We start from the raw sequence: 5,484 nt of genomic DNA on the forward strand, positions 1-5,484 counted from the left end.
TGTGTGAGTTCTCTGATGTCTTTCAACTGACTTGAGAAAATGAAAAGCTTTCCCACATATCGTACATTTATAACTGGATTTCCACTGTGCATTATCCTGTGTCTTCTAACACCCGGTACAGAAACGAAGAGTTTGCCACACTGTTCACATTTATATTGCTTCTCTCCATATGGTTTGTATCCTGAGTGAGCTAGGATGTGCCTATTAAGGAGGGAATGATGTACAAAGACTTTTCCACAAATACTTCATTCACATTGTTTTAATCCAGGAGAAATGTTCTCATTCAGATCAAGCTTTGGAATTTGGCTGACAACTGTCCATACTGACTACCGTCTTTGCTTTCATGCAGTCTCTGTACCATATGATTTCTGTAAAAAAAAAATGACAAGTACATTATTGGTTGGTTTAATAACTTTCTACTCATTCATAAGTCTTCGACTTACACTGCTACCAATACCAGGGAAAATGCATTTTTGTTTTTTTTGTTTTTGTTTTTGTGCCATGACTGAATTACTTGAAAGTAAATGGGCTACTACTGAAAACACAGCTACCACCTGCATGGCTATGACCAAAATAGTAACATTCATATACACAATTTTGTAGTACTATTTTCAAGTAAACTGTTTTCCAAACACTGACTGCTACACTGACGTACGTTACATTTTGGGTGAAATTTTTCTAAAAGGAAATGAATTTCAAGTGACTCTTATTTGCTTTGGTTGCTTGTTTTTAAATTCATGACATGCTAAGATTCCTTCAGAGGACTTTATTTCCTCTTCTCAATGCAAATTATCCTGTATCTTTCCCATGTTTTTTGAAGTGATCTTCAATATTCTGGTGTTTCCGTTTTTTCCTAAAATGCAGATGCACAAAATTATGAATTATTTCAAAGTATAGAAACATTACTAGATTTCATGTTCATTGTACACAGTGCCCATGCCTGATTTATTCACCAAATCATTCACTTGCCCCATTCCCGATCACAAATAGCACTGATGATAGGGAAATACTTCTGTAATTAAGTGAAATGTGTTGTCATTCTCACCTACAGAAGCCAGGTTCCTGTAGGTTTCCTGCATCACTTCTCTGTAGAGATTCTTCTGAGAAGAATCTAGCAAAGGCCATTCCTGCTGGGTAAAGTTCACAGCCACATCCTCAAAAGCCATGGAGTCCTAGAACATTCCACACATGTGGATAGAAGGAAGAGTGAGACTAAGAGCACTGGGAATCTATACTCAATCCATAAGCTGTTTACATGATTCTCAAATTTCCAAGCACTTATTTTATGACTTGATTTTCACAACTCTTACTCTGTTCACACATACTCCCTCCCACACAGCAGTACTAATGCTAGAATTAAACTATTCAAAAAGGCAACAGCAAAGTAGAAACACCCATCTCATTAGAGAATCCAGGGAGTAAGATGTGCTGCTAGGAGCTACCTTTTAACTTCACTTTGTACATTTCTAGTATCTGTCATACTAAAGTCCTACCTGATGTGCATAAGTGAGTTAATATTATCGGTCCTGAGACTACTTATTCTTAAAAATGCCTGCCCACAAAGCTCAATCTTTGTATTAGGAACTTACATTTTGGAAGGGATTCCACCAATCCAAGTAATAAGAATGACTCACTGCATCTAAATGGCTTATGCAATATATTTGCCCAAACTTCTTCTGCTGAAGGCCTATTATTTTGTGTCACTGCAGTGGTGCTTAGGGAACCGGAAACAAAAACAGAGTCTGAACACTAAGTGTTCAATGAGTTTCCCTGGTAGACAATATTTTACATGTGCTGTCACTTGTTAACAGGGAAGGTGAGCCCATTCCATGTGATTACACCAAGAGAATAGGCTTATTAAATTTAATTGAGTAGCAAATAAAACAATAACTGATATTTAACAATACTAATACAACAATTTTTCAAATTTCTATTGCACAATGTCAAGGCAGAAAAGGAAATACCACACATGTTTTTTAAAATGACATGAATGTCACCACTTCCAGATGCCATTCCTATGAAAACACAAATTCCCAAATCAGGTGGTTTTAGGCAAGAAAAACTACTCTTTCATACATAGTAAAAATGACAACTCTGTAATGATTTTTAGTCATCTAAAAGAGTGATGGCTTGTCTAACTTCTAAGATTTTCAAACAAAAATATTCAGGGCAACACAGTGTTAGCAGAGAGATGAGCAAGCAGACCAAGGGGAAAAGTCTTAATGACCCAGCATTTATATGGAAAGTTGAGGAATGATAGAGTAGGCACTGTAGAATAGAAAAAGAAATTACATGCACTTTAAAATATGAGGCAAACCAGGCTGGCATCTACTTGGGAAAATGCATTGCATTCTTCTCTATTCCATGAACAATAATCTTATTATATATTCAAATACAAAAGATAAAACTAGAACACTTTCAGAAGTCACAGGAAGATTTTTTTACGAAGGATTAGGCAGAATTTTTTTTATGTAAGAAAAAAGTGATAAAGGAACAAATATATTAAAATTTAGGGAATAAAAAGAAAATAGAGTGGGCCAGGCGTGGTGGCTCACTCCTGTAATCCCAGCACCTTGGGAGGCTGAGGCGGGGGATCACCTGAGGTCAGGAGGTTGAGACCAGCCTGGCCAACGTGGCAAAAATCCCATCTTTTTGTTGTTTATTTTTGTTTATTGAGTCGGAGTCTCACATTGTCCCTTGGGCTGGGGTGCAGTGGCAAGATCTTGGCTCATTGCAACCTCCACCTTCCAGGTTCAAGCAATTCTCTTGCCTCAGCCTCCCAAGTAGCTGGGATTACAGGTGCCTGCCACCACGCTCAGCTAAGTTTTTTGTATTTTTTAGTAGAGACAGGGTTTCACCATGTGGGCCAGGCTGCTCTGGAACTCCTGACCTCGTGATCCGACCACCGTGACCTCCCAAAGGGCTGGGATTACAGGCATAAGCCACCGTGCCAGGCCTAAAACCCTGTGTTTACTAAAAATATGAAAATTAGCTGGGTGTGGTGGTGGGCACCTATAATCTCAGTTACTCGGGAGGCTGACACAGGAGAATCACTTGAACTCGGGAGGCGGAGGTTGCAGTAAGCAGAGATGGCGCCACTGCACTCCAGCCGGGCTACAGAGCAAGACAGCATCTCCAAAAAACAACACTCAGACACACAGATAAGAGGATACACATGTGTCCACTGTCATAAATTCTTCACCAAGCTACAAGAGGGGAACTGACATTTTGGTGAATCTTTATAAATCATCAATTTGTCTATCACACTTTTATTTCACCAGTAGCATTTACAAAGCTAAGTCCTACAATTCCATTTGAAATTACCCTTAAAAAGAACAGACCTTTAAAACTTACTACACTCACTCCGGGGAAGAAATAAATACAAATTTTTAGCAAATGAAATACATCATTTTACCTAGCCTCTTTGGAAATGGTATTTTTATCTTTCAAGCTGTACTGACAAAATGTATCTTACAGTCAGTGAAAACCTGAAACTCAAATAAGCGGACAAGCCTTTTCAAGGTAACAAACTCGGGGAGAGGCAGTGCTGACTCCAACGCAGACCTTTCTAAGAGTCACGGCAGGCCATTCTATCCCTTAGGACACCCATCCTGTTTAGTAAAGTACTCAGTGACCACCTAGGAGGCACTGGCACTGCTCTTTGTCCTCCTGTGTGCCTTAAGTGCATTTTAATATTCAGGTTCTTGCGCATCCTCTCTGGGGTGGGTTTTCCTTGTCCTTTGGGACGGTTTTTCTCTCTTCACAAGTCTGAGACAAGCTAGAGAGCAGAAATCATTTCTCCCTTTTCCTCTCAATATCAGCATCCAATTGGCAAACCAATGTGTCTTCGAGGAATAAAAACTCAGCCTGGAGGAATAATTTTAATGACCTAACATTGTAGGTCATGACATTACATTGTATTGTCCATTAATTTTAATGTCCTAAAATTTTAATGACCCTAAGGGGTCACCATTTTAGATGAAACTATACCAGGAGATTCCTCTAAGGCCAAGAGCATCCAGCTGCTCCCCTGAGAGACTCTACCCCCTACCTCAGGCTGTCCTTGGAGATGAGATGACCCCGGGGCTGATACTCACTAGACCCTCCAATACACATGGCCACTGTGGGTATCCTGGGTCATCCCCAGACAGTTCTAAAATGCCAGGACTAGGAAAAGACAGGAGAGTGGCTGAGGACACAACACCCTGTAAAGTTTTCACGGCGGGACCTCAATCTAAAGACATTTTGGTAATATGTACACTTAGGAAAGATGAAAAGAGAGGCACAAATATTTTTTTTTTACAGTAGAGTGTCATGATTTATTCTCCGCTTTCCTCTCATGTAAAATGTTTGGAAACAAAAATATTTTGGTCAAGGTGCCTCACGCCTGTAATCCCGTCGCTTTAGGAGGCCGAGGAGTGTGATCAGTTAAGGTCAGGAGTTCGAAACCAACCTAGCCAACATGGCGAAACCCTGTCTCTACTAAACATACAAAAATTAGCTGGACGTGGTCGCGCCTATAAGCCCAGCTACTTGGGAGGCTGAGGCAGGAGAATCGCTTGAACCCGGGAGTCAGAGGTTGCAGTGAGCTGAGACTGCACCATTGCACTCCAGCCTGGCGACAGGGTGAGACTCCATCTCAAAAAAAAAGAATATATGTGTGGATATATGTGTATATATATGTATATATATGTGTGTGTATATATATGTATGGTTTGCTTCCTCATTCACCTTATCAAAGCCTCTCATTTACGCCCCTCCCGTGGACCCCAAACCACAAACCATGACTGCGGTACCCGTTTATGAATCGCGTTTGCTCAAACGCGCCGTTTAACGTTTTAACAAAGCCTCAGGTTAATTTTAGGGGGAGAAAGGTGGGACCGGAAGCCCATGAACCAGAGCTTCTCCCACGCTGGAATCCCGCACACCGAGTCGGGCTCTCCCGGATCACCCTCCCGTGGTCACCGCACTACCTGGGTGGGGGGGCGCGGGGTTCCGGAGAGGGCTCCGGCCGGCGGAAGTGGCGCCCGCAGGTACAGACAGGACGCGGGGGTCCCGCTGCCCGCGCCGCCCGGCCCTGCACAGAAGGTGACTGAGGCCCGGCTGCGCCCGGCGACTCGGTCCGCAGGTTCCGCAGCCCATGGCTGGTTCCAGCAGGTTTCAACCAGCCCTCTTCCCCACTTCCGGAAGCCAGGCGCAGTCCACTCACCGTTCCTCGGCTTCCCGGGTGTCCCGGCGTCAGCTAGGGATGTCCCAACACCCGCAGGTCACAGGGTGGCCGAGGCTGCTGCAGAGCCACCGGGCCTCCCAGAGCCAGGAAGTAGCAGCGGAGACTCACAGGAAGAGCCTACTGTGGCGAAGGCGAGACAAAGCGCCCGCCAGCCAGATCCCGGAAGCCGCCCTCTCCTTTCCGGCGGCGCGCCTGATTGACGGGCCCCCACTCCAGCGTCCCTGATTGTATGGGGCTTTAGGCCCCGCCCCCTC

The 5,484-nt window shown here is 43.6% G+C and overlaps 1 long non-coding RNA gene across 1 annotated transcript; it reads right to left on the reverse strand.

The window, feature by feature from the left end:
* Positions 1-1,044: 1,044 nt before the first annotated feature.
* Positions 1,045-5,404, reverse strand: LOC141409486 (uncharacterized). The gene is made up of 2 exons (XR_012430423.1): positions 5,210-5,404; positions 1,045-1,172 (listed from the first exon to the last, which is right to left on the reverse strand). It is a non-coding gene; the product is annotated as an uncharacterized lncRNA (long non-coding RNA).
* Between the last annotated feature and the right edge of the window lie 80 nt (positions 5,405-5,484).

Source organism: Macaca fascicularis, chromosome Y (assembly GCF_037993035.2).
Source record: "Macaca fascicularis isolate 582-1 chromosome Y, T2T-MFA8v1.1".
Classification (NCBI taxonomy): domain Eukaryota; kingdom Metazoa; phylum Chordata; class Mammalia; order Primates; family Cercopithecidae; genus Macaca; species Macaca fascicularis.